General features: G+C 33.2%; 1 pseudogene; it reads right to left on the minus strand.

Annotated features, from left to right (window-relative positions):
- Window positions 1-23,424, minus strand: part of LOC149535312 (pre-mRNA-splicing factor ATP-dependent RNA helicase DEAH1-like) — a 100,396-nt pseudogene that overhangs the window by 64,543 nt on the left and 12,429 nt on the right.

Below are 23,424 nucleotides of genomic sequence, written 5' to 3' on the forward strand. Positions count from 1 at the left end.
TTGTTCTAATTTTTTACTAACTTCAAAAGGGTTTTTGAGTTCAAAATGAGGTTTAGAGAGGATAAAAATGAGGGTTATGCAAGATGCAAGGATCCTAGGATGCAAAATGATGTTTAGGGTGAAAAATGATTTTCAGGGTTGTGATTAGACTGAGGACCTATAGAGGCATCTAGAGGCAATTTTGGGGTCCCAAAATGTTGTCTGGAGGTCTAAATTGGCTATCCTAGAAAACAAGTGTGCTATGATAGCGCCAAGTGTGCTTTGGCTTTGAGCACAGTTGGTAGGTTCATAGCACGGTTGGGAAGCTAGGTTAAAAGTCTCCTAATCTTGGACTAGGTGACTATATAGTTATTATACTAGAGAGCTAGTTGACTGGGGATGATGTTATGATCAGATTGGAGATGAAAAATGAGGGTTATGACTTGAGGAATGAAGCCTAGGATGTACAAAATGAGGGTTAGGACATGCAGAGTGAAGTTCAAGACATGATCAAAAAAGTCAAAATTGGTTTTTATGGCAATGAAGTGTACTTAGATAGAGCCAAATGTTTTTAGGGTGCAGTTGGGGCCAGTTAGAGTGTAGTTGGTAGTTTTAGAGCACAATTGGTATAGTGGACTAAAACTAGAGTGGTTTTGGACTTGGTGACTTCTAAACTATTGTTCTAGAGAGCTAGTTGATAGGGGATAATGATGTGATCAGAATGAGGAATAAAAATGAAGGTTAGGGCATGAGGAATAAGGACTAAGATGTGTAAAATGAGGATTAGGGTATGCAGAAATGTAAGTTGGGGGATGCAAAATGAAGATTGAGGGCTGAAATGTAAAGACTAGGAGATGCAAAATGAAGTCTAAGGGATGCAATATGAATGCTATGGAATTATTTATGAGGACTAAAAGATGCAATATAAGGGCTAAAGGATGCAATTATGAGGCTCAAAAGATGTTAAATTCTAGGGTATTCTATGCAAATATGGAATCAAAATCATGCCAAGGACTTCTAAAGTTATAAGTCTCCATGTTTTTTAAAGTCTCAAGTGTTCGAAAAAAAAGTTTACAATGTGTGGTCAAGAGTTCTAATGTTTTGAAAATGTTTAAAAGTGTCTAAGGTTCAATTTTTTTGGAATAAATTTGGGATTATCTTGATTAATTTTATTCACACACACAAGAAATAATAAACAAGAATAGTTGTTGTTAAACTTAAAAGACACATCACAACCTAGGCTTTAAGACTATATCCACTAAATTCCCACTTGAATCGAAGTTCATCTGCACTTATCTAGAGTGGAAAACCTAATATCTTGGCACCAAAGGCTCCCTCTTATAGTGCACTCATTTATTGGGGCTACCAAGATTCGCTTCCCAAGGGTCATCACTTCCCAAGGGATTTTTGCCTCTTTCAAGAATCGTGAGAATGTGGGATGTCTTCATGGGCATGGGTGACCCCTTGAGCTAGTGGATAGAAATGATTTTGGCCACTAAGACAAGGTGTTTAGTTCAGGCACTCCATTTGGCAAGTGAATGATAAGATTCCACAGAAGGTCTCCCAACCCCAAGAACTGAGGTTTGACATACAACAAGGGCACTAGAGGAGGGCTATCACACAACAATACCATCGATAGGACGTTGACTGTATCAAGTTCTTTATAGAAGCTAAAGTGTAGACTTGGATTTGGCATGTTACCACTTCAAGTTCAACCCCTAAGACTCACCAAGTGGTTAGTCTTGGTTCCAAGGAAGAACTCTCTAAAGAAATTGCATGAATTTATCTTGTACCCAAGATCCACAAATGGCGAGGGGAGAGGATACATCCATACAAATCCTAGGGTTCTAAACAATAAAGAGATGACAAATAGAAAAGAAAATTAATTTTAGAGAACCAAATTAAGTGTTATCTAATATAAGAAAGCCAAACACAAAGTTTGAACAAGCATATAGGTCTTCATCAACATCTTGCATCAAATAATTAGTAGTTTCCAATGAATACATCTTCTCCCAACAATCACCACATGTTGCAAATAGATCGTCAATAATAAAAAAACATCTACTTTGAAAATGAAACCCTAGATGTAGATTATGATTGAAATTGGACCATTTTGTGAACCAATTGTGCCCTAACAGTGCAAACTACACCCTAGAAGACCAAAAACACTTAGAAGGTCCCCAAGTACTATCAGACTATGCCAACTATTCTCATGGTGCAATTGGGTCTAGTTAGAGTGCAAATGGTAGTTTCATAGCATGGTTGGGAAGCATGATGCAGACTAGGGTGAAATGATGTCAAAATTTCACCCACATAATGCAAAATTGAAATTGACACTACCAAGTACACCCCTAAAGCACTTGGGGCCAAAAAGGGAATAGTTGGTAGTTTTGGAGTGTAGTTGATCAGGTGGGAACAACATATAAAGGCTATAGTGATTCCTAAGCCCCTAAAATAGCTTTCTAAAACCCCCAAGTTTTCCCTGGCAAATCCAAGTGCACCCTTGGGATAGAGAGCTATAGAAATGCATAAATAAAAGACACAAACTTGTTACTAGGCCTCCTAATTAGACCAAATGTGATAAAAAAGAGTAGACAAGCATTAGAATCCTTCGAATGAGCTCCCTCCTTTCACCTACAAGCACAAAACAAAGAAACTCAAGTTAGTAAGCATGATCTTCATGTCCAGTTCACCAATTGTGGGAATAGAAAATGGGTTAGAACCTAACATACATCAACCAAAAAAAATCAATCAAAATACACTAAATCCTTCTAATATACCATGAAAGCCAATTAAAATAAAGCAAGAAAACACAAGTGGAACTTCCTCTTTAATTGTAGCTCCCATGTCCTTCTTTCTTCTCCATTTGATATAGCTCCAATTTCCTATAGTGCCTATACAATTGAAAGCAAATAAAAATTATGTGATGATTCTATTGATAATACTAAAGTATGGCTTGAGCATGATGTGAGAATATAGACTCTAAGGAATAAAAAATGGGAGCAATATGGCTCAATTTATAGCCAAAGTGTAAGAGGAGAGACTTGAATGAGTGGATGGATACTTGTCACTTCAAATGTGCAACTTGGCATGACATTCTTTAGAATATATATGAAAACCATGACACAATATACCTTATGTTGGATTCTATGATACATGAAATTCAACATGGCTAAAAGTGGAGGAGAATTAATGATGTGCATATGACACCTCAAAGCCACTTGTAGCTAAGAATCTATGACAATGGAGGCTTATTATAGACATGCGTAAGGAATGAAATATATCAAACATGACATATTTTAGCCAAGTGTAAGGAGAATATGTATGATGTGTCATGTCCATGTGTCAACACTAGGTGGAATATTTGAATTCAAATTCACAAGTTCACATTAATATAAATTAATAAATTAGAAATTAGAGGTGGAAAATATAACTTAGGAAATTGAGAATTCTCATAGTTTTATGAAGATGAATCAATCAATTAATAAATATCAATTAATTGAGAGTACTAGTTAGCAAGAATAATTAGTAATGTGGGATGGAAATGATTGAAATGACATAGGATTAGATTATGGGTTAATTAATCCTATAGGATAAATTAGGCCAATTTTCTTTGATAAATGTGTGACTATCCTTTTGGTGGGATGGGATGATTACACAAATCGATTAGGATGAGGGAGGGTAGATCAAAGCCATGACCAAATTGATTGAGTGATTAGGATTGATGACATGCCAAGGACACATGACATAGATTAAGAACATCTAACATTTAATGGACATTATAAATGCCACATAATCAAAATTGATTGATAAGGTTGATCATAATAACATTGACAGATATTATCAATGTTATTAAATTGATTGGATAATGCCATGATTTGATACTAAGGGATTTGACAATGTCAATGATCAAATGAAAAAAATGATAGATTTGACCTAGCATTGATGGATATGACAATGCTAAGGTCAAATTTGATAGGTTTGATAGGTTTGGTAGATTACCAAGGCATTGAGGGACATGAGAATGCCTAGGGTTGGACAAATGATGAGTTATTTGGGATATTTGACATGCTTTGGGTTGATTATGGTTGATTTAAGATAGTTCCAAGTTGATTTGGGATGATTTTAGGTTGATTAGAAAGGATTCTAATGATTTTGAAATGGTTTTGGGTTGATCAGATGTGATTTTGATTTGTTGAAATGATTTGGAGTTGATTCCGTAAAGTTTGGATAAAACGAGAACTAATTCTAAGATGATCTGTAATGATTTGAAAGAGGATATGAGTGATGAAGGATATTGTCAAAATATGGACAAATGATAATCATGTTGGCCAAAAGATCAAAATTAGTGAAATGAGAAAATGGGAATGAGTAGGGTTTCTTGATTACAAATAGTGAATACTTTATCCACTACAAAGGAAGAGTATGTTGTTGCTACAAAGGTAGCCAAGGAGATGATATCACTTCAATTCTTCCTAGAAGAATTAGGACACCCTTAAAGGGATAATTATTTGTTTCTAAATAGTCAAAGTGTCATTCATCTTGCAAATAATTATGCTCTGCATTCAAAGATAAAACACGTATAGTTGTGGTACCATTTTATTCAGTTAGTTTTGGATGATGGAGAGTTAAAGTTGGAAAAGAAACATACAAATGAAAATCGAGTAGATATGTTTACAAAGGTAGTGACAAGGGAGAAGTTTAACTCCTCTTCAGCTTCGATTGGTCTTCTTGATTGAACCAAATAATAGAACAACAAAGTCCAATGTGGTTTGATATTCTAGTGGGAGCCTCATGGAGTAACGACAGTACTATAGGATCAATCTCTAAGTGGGAGGTTGTTTTCTAGTGTGAATCCTAATCAGTCCTCAAGTGGGAGATTTTTAGTTTGTGGTGATTTCTTAGGGAAGTACAATACATACTCCATAATTCCTCAACAGGTTTGGGCTAGCATTTTGTAACTAATTTTAACCCTAAAGTGGAAAAAATACTTGTATATAATGGTTTAGGCTTAGGGATTTTCATAAGGTATGATATGAGCATTGCTTCTTGTGGTGGTATTGAGTTGTAAGGGATTACAAATTGTAACTAGGTTGTAATGAATGGAGGATAATAGTATTGGACTCATTTTTAAGTGGACATAGCCTAGGGATTGGGTGAACCATGTTAAATCTTGGTGTCTTGTGATCTCTTTTGTGCAATTTATTATTTTATGATATTGGTTATATTTGTATATAATTTTTATTTCTATTTGTGGTTAATAATAACACTCCAAAGGTTAGGTGCCCCTAGTGGTTGCACTAATTTGTGGAATCCCAAGTCAATTATTAGCCCTAGTCAGTTATTGGCCACCTAGTCAATCAAGGTTTGGGTTGGAAGCTTCTCAAATTCAATAATTTTGATGTTTCATTCTTGATCATTAACATATATGGTCCAACTTCCACATTGGATAAGGAAAAACTATGGGACAACATATCATCTATCATTCAACTAAGGCTTGATTAACATTTTATCATTGGAGAAAATTTTAACGCTATTAGAAACTCCACATAGAAAAATAGAGTAATTATGCCTCCTCCAATAGTCATGGAAGATTTTGATTCATTTATTCAAACCAACAACCTCTTTGATCATCCCCCATCAAACAAAATATCACTTGGAATAATAGGCACATCTCTTCTCAAATAAAAAATAGAATGGATAGGTTTCTAGTCTCACAAGATTGGAAACTACAAGACTTTTCAATCAACTTTGTAATCTTGCCATTTCTAGGGTCATTCACTTCTCGGTTCAGCTAGAAATATCTAAAATTCCTTCCTCAGATCTCCCTTTTTGTAAACCTTTTTTAAAATTTGAAAGTATGTAGTTTACGAACCCATATTTCTTTCCCCTCCTTAGGCAATGGTGCTTAAGTTCTCTTTTGGAGGAAGGCACAATAATGTTCTAATTCCACAAAAAAATACAATATGTAAAAATGAAAAATTAAAGTTTGGAACATCACGGTTTTCAAGAATTATTTTGTTCAAAAAGAGGTGGTTAAAAAGGAGTTGGAAGATATCAATTAGCACATTTCTAGGAATGGGTTAGATCCTCTCACCTTTGTAAGGAAGAAGGAGAAGCAAGAAGAATGGGTTGAACTTTGTAGTAGAGAAGAAGAATATAGGAGACAAAAATATCGTGAACTATGGTTGAAAGAGGGGGACAAAAACACAAAATTCTTCCATGATTTAGGTAAAAATCAAAGAGTGGCTAGTACTATATTCACTATTAAAGATGCCCAGATCATAAAAGTCATTTTAGATCTTGTGGGTATCCATCATAAAGGGGTCAAATTCTTTCAAAGACACTTAGATCCTCCACTATGTCCTTCACAAGATGAGGACAAGTTGCAAGATCTGATTAATGTTATCTTGTCACTAGTCTCCCAACAACATAATGATTCATTATTGGCCCCATTCTCAATGGAGGAAATCCATGGTGTGGTTTCTTCTCCCCCTCTAGATAAAGCCTCTGATCTAGATAGATTTAATACTTTCATTTTTCAAAAATGCTAGAATGTCATTTGCTAGTATGGAAGAGTCCAGAAGGAATGTGACTATGCTCAAACACTTTAAATCCACCAATATTGCAGTCATCTCAAAGACTTATGAGCCTTAGTATTTTGTATACTTTAGGCCCATTTATCTTTGCAATTCCATTTACAAGATTTTCACAAATTCCATCTATATGAGGTTGCAACCTATTTTGATGCACATTATTTCCCCCAAGCAAGCTGATTTTTTATTGCTAAGGAAACTATGAAAGGTGCACTTCTAGCCCATGAAGTGCTTCATTCCATTAATGAAAATAAACTTCCACCTTTTGTGATTAAATTAGATATGAAGAAGGCTTATGATTGATTGAATTGGTCTTTCCTCATGAAATTTTAAGGAAATTTCAGTTTGCTAAGAAATAATGTAGATGGATAAAGGTATGCATATCTAGAGCTTATATTTAGTATTTATTAATGGAACACCAACTGGTTATTTCAAATTTTCTAAAGGAGTCAAACAAGGAGATCCATTATCTCCAACACTTTTTATACTCATGGCTAAAGCTCTTGGCAGGATCATCACATCTCGACACAATAAAGGGTTCTAGTTTAGTATGAAATTGAGAGAATAAGCTTATCTATTACCATTCATTTTTTTCAAATGATACTCTCTTATTTGGATATGAAAAAATTTCAGGGGTAAGACAAATCAAGTCAATTGAAAATTAATGATCTAAAATCTAAGATTTTCTTCTTTAATGTGACTACTAATATATCCAATAGAATTAGAAATCTCAAATTTTCAAGGAATATCCTTCCCTCTCCATACCTTGGCATCTCCTTTTTCATGGGATCTAAAAAATCCTTGTACTAGAAGTTAGTTATTGATAGAATTAGACAACATACGATTGATTGGAAAGTTAGATGGTTGTCTCTTTGTAGGGAAATATTACTTATTAAGTTAGTCCTCTCTACTATCCTGAATTGATATTTCTCTACACTTCAAGGTCCTACTAGAATTACTTCTCAGATTGAGAAATAAGTAATTTTTTATGGACTAGTATCATGAAAGGGGAATCCAAAATATCATTAATCTCTCTTCAGGAAATGACATCTGATGAACAAGAAGGCAGGGTTTGTCCTCATGATTTATCCAAAATAAACAAGGCCTTTGAAGGGAAGTTGGTGTGGCAATTGTATGAGTGCCCTTAAAATAAATGGTGTCAAATTATTCAAAAAAAAGTACATTGATTCATAGGACCCCACTAGGAGCTTTACTACATTGGAACCCCCAAAAGCCTCATCAATATGGAATTTAATGATTGCCTCACTAGTAAATTTGAACTCAATTTTTGACAAATTTTGGTCAAAATTTTGACCAAGCAGTTCATGGTAAATTTTCTCATCAAAATTTTGACCAACCTACAAGTTGGTCAAAATTTTGACCAATACATTCATTGAAAAAAATTAATTTTTGCTAGCTCTGATTTGTCATTGTTGGCTGAAATTTCCACCAATGTTTGGTTGAATTTTTTTTATAATTGGTGGAAATTTCAACCAATTCTTGGTAGAAAACTATCAAAAATTGGTCAAAATTTCCACTAATGTTTGGTCGATTTTTTTTTTTTAATGTTGTATCAAGCAATTGTTTCTTATCAAAGCTATTTAATTTGCAATCTTTTAAATCTCTACAAAGATAAAGTTGGAGCAAGAAAATTTTTCTTCTCATATCTAGTTGAACAGATAATGGAATGGACTCTTTATAATCAGAGGACACCTTTGAGAAGAAAAATTCTCCTTCTCCAACATTATCTTTGCAGAGATTTAAAAGATTACAAATTAAATGGCTTGGATAAGAAATAATTGCTTGATACAACATGGAACAAATGGACATTTATGCATAGGGCACCATTAATTATGTGAATGATGCAGATGCAGCCAAATTTTTGTGTGGTCAAAACCACCAATTAATATAAGGTTTCTAATCTCCACGAGGTTGCCATTGTGATTGTAAGGGCTATGGAGAGGGTACTTCTTCATTGTCTACTTCATCACTAATTAACTTACACCACAGACCAATGGTTTTCATCTTTGTTGTGGGCTCCTATTCCCTATGTGAGTGCTGATGTAGAAGCCAAAGTAGGAAAAATAAGTGAAAGCATGTTGAATAAGGTTTCTAATCTCGACTTAGTCAACATTATTGATTTAAGAGATATGGATTGGACAATTCTTCAATGTCCAATTAGGGGTTGTATCCTCTTTAATTGTTACATGTACAACCCTAGGACAAAATAGGTTGTTGCTTTCTTCTTCTGGCCTTGTACTTTCTTCTTTATGGGTTTTTCTTAAACATAGCTCTACATACATCCCCAATTTCAAGCAATTTGGCAATGCATCTATTTGTTTCAAAAGCCAATACCCATTTCTTGTTTTAGTTTTTGATCGGTCTTGCTCAACTCTTTCATTTGGAGAGAAGGTTTTCGTCATGGTAGCAGCGCATTAAACATCTTAAGCTAAAACTAAAGATGAAAATGAGTACAAGCATATGGTTGACTTACCTTAGACAATCTTCACCCTTAGAACAATTCAAGAAGATGTGAACCAGAAATACAGAAGTTGTGGGATGAGAAACAAATATTAAATAGTATAAGCAAACTCAGCAACTATGCACAACAAGTAATATGAATAATAGTGTAAGAAAACTATGAGTAATGATATATTATATAATCAAAGTAACAAAGGAATTTCATATCATGGCAATCAATTTTTAAAGTATATATAGTACACAGGTTGAAGAAGAAAAGTATCCTAAACTGAACACCACTATATGAAAATTATGCATTTTATCCCACAAGAACTTTAGCACTGGAACAACTACTTTTGAAGTTTACTAAAAATGAACAGGGCATAACATTTATATAGAAAAGAGATAACAAAATTTCATTAAAATATAGCATATGCCCTATTCTATGTGTTGACTATGGATGTCTATTTTCTTTGCTCTGTAAGATGACCTATAGCATTTAACTATGAGTAAATCTAAAATAAAATGTTTCCAGAACTATGCATTCTACTTGGCATTTGCTAGTAACAATAGTTATAAGAAAGATATATTTTTCACTATTCTATGAAATTCTACATAAATATCCTTAGTATTTTGTCATTCTTCATTTTCTAAGTTGGATTAGATAGATTGATAAATATGTGACTCCATCTCTAAGCTTTTCCTTGAAGACTAGAATCCCAAACATGGATCTAAAGACAATTTTGTCTACATGCTCAATCTATAATATAGCATCCTCACAAAATTTTATAAATTTAAGTCAATAAAGCTTGAAGTTCATGAAGAAAATTGGAAAACAGTAAGATCTCTATCTCATTGTAATAAAAACTCTGCATAAATATCCTTTAGTATTTTGTCATTCTTCCCTTCCCAAGATGTATGAGATAGATTAATACAGATGTGACTCTATGTCTAAAATTTTAGTCGATGACTAGACTCCCGAACTAAAAACAAAATTTTGTCTACAATGTGAATCTATAATGCATCATTCTTACATAATTCTATAAATTTATGCCAATAAAATTTTTAGTTCGTGAAGCAAATTGGAAAATAGTAAAACAACCATGTCCATGCTTGGAATTCATGATAATCACAGTTTCAATAGCAAAGACCAAATGAAGAACTCACCTATAAAATACTAGCCAGACAAACTTGAATTATCAATTGAATAGGAAATTAATCTTAAGTTAAATCTTGTGTTGTCTTCATTTATATTTTATAGTATCCTCCTTCCAAGTAAGGGAGTGCTTAAATACCTCTGATTGCGAAGGTTCAACTTGCAAAGATGAACACAGAGAAGATGACTCAAAATTGTCTAACTACAAAATATGATTTCTATATAAAAGTACATCAGAATCGAATCTAGTATATGATAACCAGCATACAATCAAAAGCATTCTTTGGATAATTATATTTGACATTGAGACAGTTAACAAAAAAGACCTTGATATCAAGCAGACAACTAAAAATAGCCATTAATTTCGAGTATTCATTTGCACATAATCAAATAATCAACCATAATCCATAGTTTCCATCAAGTTATGGCATTTTCTATACAAATGAAAAGTTTGAATGTGACAAAAATGCATAAGAGAATCCATATGGCAGATAAGCTGGATAGCATCTCATAGACTTGACCAAAAACACAAAATTGTGCTCTTTAGATTTTCCTATCAATGTCTTATAACAAATTCCAAGACTCATCAGATCTCCTTGTTGAATTTATCTAAACACTAAAGGTTGTATATGTAGAAACTTTCTAATTCCTAGAAGTCTCTAATGTAGAAAGCAAATTATCTAAGTTTTTATTGAACCTAATTAACCACTTTGAAGCATTGCCTCATCTTGATGATGAATTATGTAGTTTGATTTGAAACATCAATTCGAAAAAGTCCACACTGTTTCAAGTTGTAAACGAAGCATGCTAATTCAAAATTAGATATTAGAAAAGCCATCTAACCTACAACTAGTGAAGTGACCAGAAGGCTACAAGTCTTGTTTGTAAAGGATCTTTTCTTCTTTCTTAACAAAAATGAATCTACACTATGCATATCAAAGCATTACATAAATCACTACAGTGTAATAATTGCATTCACATATTCTTGAATATAAAGAAACACCAACATATGTTTCTCTGAATTCATCTTTAAGTTCAATAAAAAAAAAGAAATTATTTTTTGTTCACTAACATCAACTTCAGAATGTACATGAGATTAGTGTGTACCATTGAGGAGCTTTGCTTCCCTGTCAAAAACATTGGAAAGGATGGACACGTATCTTCTTAAAATGTTTTCTAAGAAGGAAGATTACTAACATCCCCTTTTCTTCAAAATAAGCCAGAGCTTGTTTATTATATTCCATAGCACCCTGCAATGAAGTCAGAACTAGAAAGATTAGCTTTAGATGAGCACATTCTCTTTCTCCTCTGCACAACTCAAAATCACCCTAAGCCTAGAACATTAGGAAAAATTTATATGCACTTGAACATATATTTACAAAAAAACAGATTGGCAAACAAAACTCTGAGAACAGTAAACCCCAACAAAGGAAAACCAGTAAAATCACCATTCTCCAAAACAATTGCAAATGAAACTAATATAGAAAAATGTCATAATTTTATAGATAAGGTATTATTCCTTATAGAACTACCTTATAAAATCTTTTATGCTCAACTTCAAGTCTCACAGGATTAAGATTGTCCACTTAGATAATGTTGTTAGAAAAATTTTATGTGTCTCCTTCACTTTAATAGGCTAGGCTTATTTTGGCTTAGTTGAAAAATGAAAAATGAAATCTTAATGTGATTATTATCTGTATGAATTTTTTCAATGTACACAATATTATAAGTGGTTTCTTACAGGTTATTCATCTCTCAACTGGCTTCAAGATTTCATTAGCGAGCATGGTTCACTACACTCATTGCACATTGTATATGCAAATGAAAGGCCAACCATTGCTTGAGTCTAATGAATTTTTCTACTCCTTGTTAAACCAATTATTTTGCCTTCTATAGAATATCATCAATGCATCCTACTAGAATCGTCCACAACAATTTAGATAGGAAATAACTTATAAGTGAATAAATTGTAATGAATATATATTTTAAGAGTTGGCAGTGGCTAAAGAGAGCATGTACATTGATAAAATTATAGACAATGCATGTTCCCTTATTTTGCAAATATGCCTTGAAGAGACTAAACAAAATCACCAGTTGACCCACAAGGGAGCCTAGAATAATCTTAAACAAACATCTCATCTACAGATTTGAACTAGCATTTTTTGCTACTAAAACATTCCAAGGTTTTGGATCTCTATAGTTTCATTTTGAGTGACTCACAAAGTGCACCTTGACATCACTACTTCCAGATATACCAAAGTGAGGGTATTTCAAGGGAATCTGATGAACTAAATTGTCAAAATGATGAAATTCTAACTGATTAAAAATTTTTTAAAAATAAAACTTTCAAAATGATGCTAACATGTATTCAATTATTGATACAGAGATCGATGATATTTCTAACCATCAGGCAACGTTTCCATAGAGAAACATACTTGGAGCAAGTGATAAGTCATAGGAAACTTTGGCAGAGATTGACCCTTTCAGAGAATTGACCCTTCATAACATCAAACCCTCAGAAAGCAGTTGAAAAATTGAATGAGAAGAAGATTTTACAAGAAAGTCTATTTCAAAACAATAGTTCCCATGCTCCACTTAAATGAAAACATTGTAAACAAACCAGAAAGCTCTATAGTTTTATCTCATTCAACGCTTCTATTCATTGTAAGAAAGTTCACAATTATACAAATCTTAAGCTGGGTTATTGGTTTTCAATTAATTGAATTTTTGAAATTAATATTATAGGTGTTGAAAAAATGTACTTTCATTTGAAAAAGCACATGCATGGAATGTTATGATTGAGTTGTGAACAAATACGGCTTGATTTGAAGATAATGTAAGTCAAATCAGCGGTTAGGGATTCTAAAATCTAGTAGTTTGTTGTATCACCTTTAAATCATTTAACATTTCATTCCAAAGTAGTCCTTCCCCTTTTCTCTATCAAAGTTAGTTTTAGGTGATCTCAAGGGGAGCCAACCCATAATCTAGAAAGTCACTTTCATTATATGCAACCCACAAGCTCCAAAATATTTCAATGTTTCATCAAATTGCCCAGATTTAAAGTTTCCCATCAAGATGCAATCCTTGTTACAACAAGTGACACAACAAAATATTTGAAAATAAAGTGTCATACTTGGTACATTAGATTCAAAAGGGAGCACTAATTAAAGATAGAATCATATCTAAAAAAGCTAAATAATGTCAAAATAGGAAAAAATGAATACGCAGAAGTGAACAAAACTAGACATTTGTAGAATTGGAGGTAGCTTTTTCTAATCAGATATCTATAGAATCTATGATCTATCTTGTTCAGCATTAGGTTTTTTTTTCATTTAATATCAATCAGATTTCTAAACCTTCATCCCACAACAATTGAAATCAAACAATCAGGAAGTCATTCAACTCATTTTTTAGAATATCATACGCATAAATATGCAAGGAATAAGAAATTTATTAACTTTAAATACCTTCAGTAATGCTATATGATCTCCTACATTTCCTATGTGGAAATTCATCCTAGCATTATCTGCATGCATTTGCTTATCCTTTGGACGATAAAATATTGAGCCTCCTACTAACAGCATGGAAACACTTGTGATGATCTCTTCTGAACATTTATATTTATCTGATGAGACTATTATTTTGGATAGCATAGGATCCAAGGGGAACTCTATCATCCACCATCCTAATTTTGTTAACTCACCCTTGTCATTCAGGGCACCAAGAGCATAAAGCTACTCAAGTGCTCTTATTAATGTTTCTACTAGAGGAGGATCCATGAAGTCAAAATTTATGAGGTCATGAATACCTAAAATTTTGAGCATGAGCACAAAATTAGATAAATTTTTCCGTTGTATTTTTGGAATTGTATTTTCCTCCATTTCATTTTGATATGACCAAGCAGTGTACAATCGAAAGCATTTACCTGGCCATGTTCTTCCTACTCTTCCTGATCTCTGCAAGGCAGGTGCCTTTGAAATTGGAGTCACAATCAATGATTCCATTCTTGAATAGGGATTATAAGATTTCTGTTTACAAAATCCAAGATCAATAACATACTTTATTCCATCTATAGTCAAAGAAGTTTCAGCTATATTTGTTACCAGTATAACTTTGCAGGCTCCTTTTGTTGTTGGTTCAAATATTTTTGCTTGCATATCTGATGGAAGATTAGCATATATGGGAGATATGATCATTTTAGATATTTTGTGCCTAGATCCCTAGCCCTATGTTTTAAGATTTCTTCTGCTACTTCAATCTCTTCTTTGCCCTGTAAAAAATACAAGAATGTCCCCTGATTTTTCTATTACATGTATTTGTAACACAGTCACAATAGAAACTTCCAAATAGTCTGCTTTAGGTGATTTTGTGTAACGAAGTTCAACTAGAAATCTCCTCCCTGGTATTTTGAAAATTGGAGCCATATCAAAGTATTCACTAAACTTTTCTACATCTAATGTTGCACTTGATATAAGCAGTTTTATATGTGGACAAAAATGAGCAATATCCTGCAAAATAGAGTGAATTTTATTTCAAGTCAGTTGTTCATGAAAGAATATCAGATCGGTGAGCATTTCCTTGAGTACATGACAAGTCTAAATTTCCTCCATTTATTGAATTCTACAAAGTTTCATACCTCTATATTTCATCATTTGTATCAAAAAATCAAAAATTCATATATAATCAGCATACAAATGGTCACAACAACACATGATATCCAATTTCACTTACATTTACAAATATGTGTCTCACAATGATTATGATGTTGAATAATAGGAAATAATAGAAACCAACACATCAAGTTGGTGTGTGTGTGTGTGTGTGTGTGTGTGTGTGTGTGAGAGAGAGAGAGAGAGAGAGAGAGAGAGAGAGAGAGGGGTAGAGCATGAGAGAGCAGGAAGTGGAGGGGTGTTAGAATGTAAGACTGTTTTTCAGCACTGACCATGAACAAACATAAAAAGAAAATAAAGGCTTGCACACACCAAAAATACAATAACTTGAATAATCCAAATAATACATCTATCAAAATAGTTCTCTCATGAGCCTCGTCAACCATTATAACACTATAAAATATACAATGCAGTTGAAAAAGACATTACTTCTGACAATATTTGGACAAACAAATATGTAACCTACTGAAAAAAGTATGTGAAGTATAGCATTCCTTCACATTCTAAACAAACTTGTAGCTTGCTAGATCAAGTTCACCCAAGAATTCTCAGAGTAGCATCCCATCAGTCATGTATTTAAGAATTGTTTTCTCAGATGTGCAATCTTCAAACTAAATTGCATAACCAACCTATAAAATAATGCATACTAAACATTAAAAACCAAAAAATGATGGAATGCACAAAATATTACAGATAATGCTCCTTCAGCAAGGCTACTGAGGACCTTAAAAGACATCATTCTCCTTTTGTCAGTAAGTACATCAAATAGAAGTCATAAAAGATTAAGGAACCACCTCATGGCCTAGTTTAACACCCATTTCTTCTGCCACTCGAGCAACTACACTCATGGCCACAACCCATCTTGGCTGTGTACATCCAATCTACAAAAAAAAAAAAATTGTAAATGTAACCTATAAAGTTAAGCAATATTTGAAAGATCCTAATGAATTTTAAATTATCAGTTAAAATAATAGCTTTAGTTAGATAAACAATGGATGATAAAATTAATACAATGATTTATAGATTATATGCATGTATATACATCAATATACATTATGTATATTGATACATATATATATACATATTAAATACCAAATTATTATATTGATTACAATAATTACTTATCATCCATGATAATTTGATTATGATTGTCAAGTATAAATCTAAATCATTGATCTCTTTTAATCGATTTCTATTGCCTCTTATGTGTATCAATACCCAATCGATATATGAGAAAATGTTATAAATAACATATTAGACTCGAGTCTAATTATATATGTACACATTACCGATGATAATCTATATTAGTTTCATATATATTATTGTCGATTTAAATCGGTATTGTTAGGATAAAAAATAGTTGTTATTTGTGGAGAGACATGTCTATTCATTGGCAGGTCCCTATGTGCATGTGTGCACACGCGCACACACACACATAACTTTCCCAATTGATGTAGAAGGCAATCACAGAAAATAATAGTGCAAAACCATTCTAGACTTTGATCTCTATCCATATTCAGTATTGTTAATACAATAATCAGAACTCAACATTAATGTTTAATACTCATTTCAATATTGTGAAGTATAATAGTAATCTTATTCTAATTATAATTTGCAAGAGAAACAATAAATTAGTAAGATTATTATTCAAGAAAATTGAAAAGAGATACATATTCAAATCTACAATAAATCTAGTCAACATTAACATTATCATTACACTCTGCATACCAAATCATTACATAAGATCGACAAGATAAGAAGTGGCCATTGCAAGTGGGAAGAGTATACAAGGAATAGGTCCCTTCCCTCTTCATTCTCTGCATGCTCTACAGTCTTCAAGATTTTCTTTGCATGTTGTGGTTTTGTTACTGATCTCCATTCACTCCTCTTGTTCAAGTGAAAAATGGATGTTAATGTGAATTTCTATATTGAGAAAAAAACATAACATAGTATGATCATTGTATTCCTTATTCCACCTACTCTGACGTCAATGTACATGGGCATAGGTAGTCATTGTTATCTTCATGGAAGTGGGCACATATGCATAAAACTATGGCAACCATGAAAATCTAATGCTCAGAATTTGAGGGACATAAATGAATTGGAAAAAGAATGCACAATTTTACCTTCAAATTCAGCTTTAGCACTCTAGAGATTTACCCGAGCTTCAATTCTTGCTTCTTCTCCCTAGTACCTGGATTTTGAGTTAAACTATTTAAATAATTGCTCAAGATTTTTAATGTCCATAAGTCATTAATGGAAAAGAAAATCTATTTTATCCGAGCCATAATTAAATCAAACTCAATATTAGACTATGTATTCTAACTCAAAACTATATGATTGAATTTCATAAAATTGATGGGCTTTGAAAGTCCAAGCTCTGGATAGAATCTCAGGCATTCAAAAAATCCCAATATTTGAAAATCTTCAACCAAATTTCCTCACAAAGCTGAAAGAACACCTTGGAGATTGTTGTTTGGCATTGTTAATTTGCTTGACTCTTGGGAGATCTAGATTTGTCTATGGATTATAGATTATTCTTTCAAAGTTAATCTTTATGGTAAGTTGCCATATATAGACAAGAAAATACATAAATGATCAATGTGTTGTCTATCCAATGCCTTGGATGCAAATTTGACCATACTATCAGACTTTGGTCACACATTTAACCATACTATCAGGCTTTGGTGTTGGCCCAAGAAACCCTCATTTCAAATGATTTCAAAAGAAAGAAAGTGTATGTTATGCATTGACCAATTTTCATATTCAAGATGATAAAACTAAAAGCATATAAAGCTTCAGTTGCATCAATAGTCTTCAAGATTTTGATTCAGATTAGTTGTGAAGTGCTCTACTTACACATAAAATGAATAATTCATAACAATTTTGTATTTATATTTTTGGAGATTCAAAAGTGAAATTATTATCCTATATTTATTGATAAAATATCTTAAGTTGCATTTAACTATTAAAATATTTATAAGCTCTACTATTAGCTCAATTTGGGTATCGTTGCATGAATCTTTGAGGCCTAAGATTGGAAGGAATGGTTCCTTCTTCACAAAACTTAAAAAATTTACAAAAATAATGTTTGCTTCCTATAGTATTGGCTATCAAAAATTGAAGTTGTCCAGGGTGACACTATGTTTGTTTTAAATTTTAGGGATTTCCTACCTCTTCATCTCCCTTCATCTTTATGCATTCAACCAAATTGTGTGGTCTACTATAAAGGCCATCCATTGTGAAGTGTAGCCTTGTGCTACTAAAATAAATCTTTATTTTTGTCTTGGTTAATTAGTTAGAGGTCAAGGGACTTCCAAGAAATGTTTTTATGATTGAAGCTTCCAACAAAAAGATGTAATAAGTAAAGAAAAACTACTCTAGAAAATGGTTACCTATTATAGGTCTTGGATCATTCAGATTCTTCCCAAGTCATAACTCTAGCTTCAAGAATGCTTCTCTTGTGGTCACCAATATCAAAATGCCTCAAGATTTTTGAGACTTCTTCTTCCTCTTCTTCCATTGAACTCCAATTGGAAATTCTTTTATCAATAGAAGTATACTAAAAAATTGATGGCAGGCTTTGAAGCTCTAATTAAGAAAAATGACATGTTTCCAATGTGTATGCCAGAACCATGTACAAGTCCAAAATGAATGGAACCAAGTATTGTACCTCCAAAGGGGGGAAATGTGTGTATAGTTTGTGCATTAATGAAACTATTTATGACCACTCAGTACTAGGATTCACGTGCATAGAATTTCATTTTAAATTTAAGTTGTTTAAAGAAACCCTAGCATCAAATAGGCATTGGTGAATACCCCATTAGTCTATGAAATCACACCAGACATGGCCACCACATTTTTAAGACATTATAGAAATTCTCAACCTACTTCATGCAAATTGAGCTTAGAATGCCAAACCAGAAACAACCCACTAGAGCATCTTATTGAATTATATATTACCATACATTTGTTATTGTAGAATCATATTTTATATAATGAAACCAATATTACAAAAGAGAATGCACCTTTCATAAATTGCTCACAAGGATAAGCTAAAAATAGAATTGATGCTCCTTTGTCTGTGGGTATTTCTACCCTAACTTGCAATAGTGAGTTGTGTTGTTGATTGCAGTTTTGAGAATTCTCCTTCAAATATCTAGTAGGTTTACTTGATGTAGTAGGTCTGATTGCCCGTTGTCTCCTCAACTTGGTGCAAAGTGCATGTTGAGAATCCATGAAGTAGGTTACCCTCTCTACACTATCCACTTGGCTCGTTACTAGAGCTATCTCTCCCATTATTGGTAGAAAACAATCAATTGGGTTTTCTCAACAAGGTGAAATTGGGTGGGGTCCAACTGAACGGTGAAGGATAGACATTAGGCTCCTCAATTTTTTGGCCATGAAGTTTTCTTGGGCTCCTCGCATGCTCCCCTTCCAACAAGAAAGTGAGGGAGGGATGATTGAATGTTCCTTCCAGTAATGCAAATGCTGGAGAGAGGGAAGCTCATGTAAGAAACCAAATTTGTGAGGAATTTCGGTTGGGCTCTCACCCTCAATTGAACCTGAAGCATGAATATATTTGGTTCTTTTTTTTTATGACCCAAGTTGGTCAAAATTTTGACCAAATTAGGAAAACTTAGGACATTTTCGATCAACACAGGGATGAAAACCAAAAATAAGATGAAATCATAGCTTTGGTCAAAATTTTTGGTAGAAAAAAAAGTGCAAATGTACTAGTGCCTTGAGAGGGATGGTAACTAAATACATCACATGAAGAGTAAACAATAGTGAAAAAAAATTATTCTAGGAGACCTCATGGAATGAATTCCCTCAATTATCCTCATCCTCCCCTATTAGAGATAAGTGCATTAAGATATTTTAGTCCCACTTGGGGAAATTAGTAGCAGACTACATTTAACAAATTGACATCTATACCGAGAAGTTAGTTTGGAGAGATCCTTGTATTGTACACATATTTGAAGAAAATAAAACCTCATACCAAACCCTACTAAAGGAGAGGACAACTTACATGTCAAATCAACAAGATTTTGTCATTTGGGCTCCAACAAAAGATGAGAGATATTCAGTCAAGATGGTTTATAAGGATGCCATGAAAATGAAAGAAGCTTGATTGTAGAGCATTTAAATTTTTTTGGAATACTTCAATATTTCCAAAAGTAGGATGCTTTGCATGGTTAGCACTGAAACATAGAATACTAGTGAGTGGAAAATTGTCTAAAGTGAATATAGTGCAACCTTTCTAATTTGTTCTATGCAACTCAGTGGTGAAATTGACTGATCACCTCATCATGCAGTGTGAGTTTGCACAATAGTGTTGGCTCCATATCCTCTAGAAGCTCAATATTTGCATGTCACTACCTACAAGGCTGACCAATTATTTTTCCTCATTCTTTCTATTCATGCATATGGAAATGTGCTCCACCAACAATTGTATACATAATTTGGTGGGAAAGAAACAAACACATCTTTAGAATTGTTTAAGCTCCAATTAAATATGTCTTCAAATACATAGAATCATCAATTAGAGGTAGCTACTTCCCATGATAGATCTACTAAGGATCATCTTGTTATCACTAGTTGGGATATTACACTAGCTAATTATTGGGATGGTCTCCTCTCTCCTTCAAACCTAATCAATAGGATTGTTTATCAAAAAAAAATCAAAGTTTGGGTGTGAAGTGAACCCCCATGGTTGAAAATATCATCAAATTAAATTGTAATGGGCATTCTCATGGTAACCCTAGTATGTCTGGAATCGGGGTTTGTCTAAGGGATCATAATGGGGATTTAATTACATTTATGGCACAACCAATTTCTCTAGGAGAAAATAACATGGTCAAAGCTCATGCCCTACTCCAAGGTTTTTCCTTGGAAAAGAAATTGAAGATTGAGGATCTCCACATTGAAGGTGATTCAATGGTTGTTATGAAAGCTTGCATCAATAGGTCATCCAGGAGTTGGAAGAATGCATACATCCTCTACCATGCTTGGACCTTAAGTGATTCATTTCCCTTAGTTTCCTTCTCTCACATGCCTCATGAAGGAAATAGAGTAGTTGATGCTCTTGCAAACATTAGATGTGATAACTTATTCTTAGACTTGACAAAATCAAGAGTAGCATGTCCCAATTATCCTTGCCTTCAATCAACTATAAATATGGATGAAATGGGTTTGGATTTTTGCTTTCCTTTTGGATGTGTTGTCCCATCCAACTTTCAATGTTAAACTAGCATTTTTCTGAATAATTCACTGTCCTTACCTAAAGAATGGAATTTGGTTGATCCACTACCAATTAATTACACCCACATGCTACAATTATGACTAGTTGTTTTCACCCATAAGTTAGAATTATGAATGGTTGATTTTACCCATTCTCATACTTCCAAGAATTTCATCTTACATGTTAGAAAGATATTGGAATATGGTAGAATTGTGACTAGGTCATTTCTTCAATATATTAGTACACAAGTGATTGATTATTCCCATTTACATACTTCTAATCACTTTAAATGTGATCCATTATTAATCATGCATATGTTATAGTCCCCAAATATTGTTTTATAAATTTGTGGTCTCAACAAGATGAAGTCACTTATCTCGCTTATCCTTTCATGAATACAATAATTCTTTTACATGTAGGGTACAACTCAAGTCATAAATTCTCTTTTATAGTGGCATGTGGGTAAAGGTTTTTTCACAACAATGTGGTACTTCAATCAATTATGGACATTCATGGTGATTCATGCTTAAATCATGTTCTCTTTCACATTGTTGTCAATTTGTGCGAACTTCTTTATATACATAATTGTATGGTAACAATGACATTCACTTGTCATTTATCTTTTTTTATAAATATGGATTACTGCCCAAGAAACTTCAAAATTTGGCTCCAATCTACTGAGTGGGAAAGACCATTTGAGGACCTCATTTAAGACATCCAACTTTCCCAAACATTCTCATGTCAAGTGATGCTAGTGTCAACCAAGCCATAGTAAGTGTTGAGATAATTTAGTGTTGACTGAGTATTAGTATTGACCAAGCAAACTATATTGATGTCGAGCTAGAAGTTCTGTAGCGATCGAGCAATTTAATGATGACCAAGTGTTAGAACTTAGTGTTGGCCAAGTGATAGTATTTTGAATGTGTATGAGGAATCATGATTTCTAGTCAACTCAATTGATTTATTGGGATATGGAAAGCGTGTTAAAGATAAGGATTGATGTGTTGGATCATTTAATTCAAGGAGAGGATTAGATAAATGATCTAAGAGATTAATTCAATGAGAGGTTTCTAGAAATGGGAAAAAGAAAGGAGATGTACAGATACGATGAACACGATGAATCAAATCGCAAACCCTAAGATCTATGATGATTTTGAAAATGGAAAAGGGTTAGTTTTACCTATTTAAGGAGGCATAGAGACAAACTTTAGATGTGGAGGTGATGAACACGAATGATATATGCGAAGAAGAGAAAAGAATAGAGAAGTTGTATGCATGTGCGAGATTTCCAATAAGATGGAACAAAGTTGTTGAGGTTGATAAGAGAATCTAAGAAAAAGGATTAAAGTTTGTTGTGAAGGGTGGCCGAGCAAGTCAAGGACAAAGGTGAAAAGGGAGGCTTATCAGGGATTTAACACATGAATTAAACAAAGATTTGAAACTGCAAAATGAGTTGTAATCATACAAATCAAACCCTCCTATTTTATTTTTAATCATTGTAAACAATTTGTATTGAAATCTTTTTAATCAAAGGTTGACCTAACAGTCATTGAAGGATTTAACAGTCTATGTAAATCCTTTAACAAGGTGATATTCTAATGGAATGATCTAAAGTCCTCTGACAAGGCCACTGCTAACAAGGTGATTAAATCCTCTAACCAAGTAACATTTAACACTATGTATTGTAACCTTTAATAGGGTTGGATCCTAACAGAGCTCACTTCAAAAGAGTCAAAAAGTGGTGATATGTTGTTGGTGATTTTTTACAAATTGGGTTTCCACGTTAAATCCTAGTGTCAAACTTGTGGGAATGTTTATGGTGTTTTACATTTACATGTTTACATTCAACAAAGTTTGTTATCTTAGGACCATGAAATACTAGTCAATATTGTTATTCAAATTACAATAAAGACCAAGTTATAAAAAGATAAGAAGAATAGATAATTATGATATTGCTATCAAGATTTAACTATGTGATTTTGAGTCAAACTCATTGACCCATGTTTCATGAGTATTGATTCAACATGAATCCATATCTCATGAGAATAAATGGAACACTTAGCACTCATTGGATCTAGGTGATGCTCACAAGGGTGAAGTGTCAGAACTTCTGGGGAGGTCACCCAACCCAATACTACTCCAGCTTGACTGCACTTAACTATGGAGTTTCCTCCATGGTTAAACCCAAAGCTTGCAACCCTATTTGCAAAACCTTCACCAAGTGTTGTGCCTTATGAATCATTCATTAGAAATCCCCTTAAGCTCATCAATTGATAATGTTTAAATGTTTGATTGTTCATATTGTACTTATGGTATGAC

This window comes from Cupressus sempervirens, chromosome 10 (assembly GCF_028749045.1).
Source record: "Cupressus sempervirens isolate cs-2001-9-10 chromosome 10, ASM2874904v1, whole genome shotgun sequence".
Lineage (NCBI taxonomy): Eukaryota > Viridiplantae > Streptophyta > Pinopsida > Cupressales > Cupressaceae > Cupressus > Cupressus sempervirens.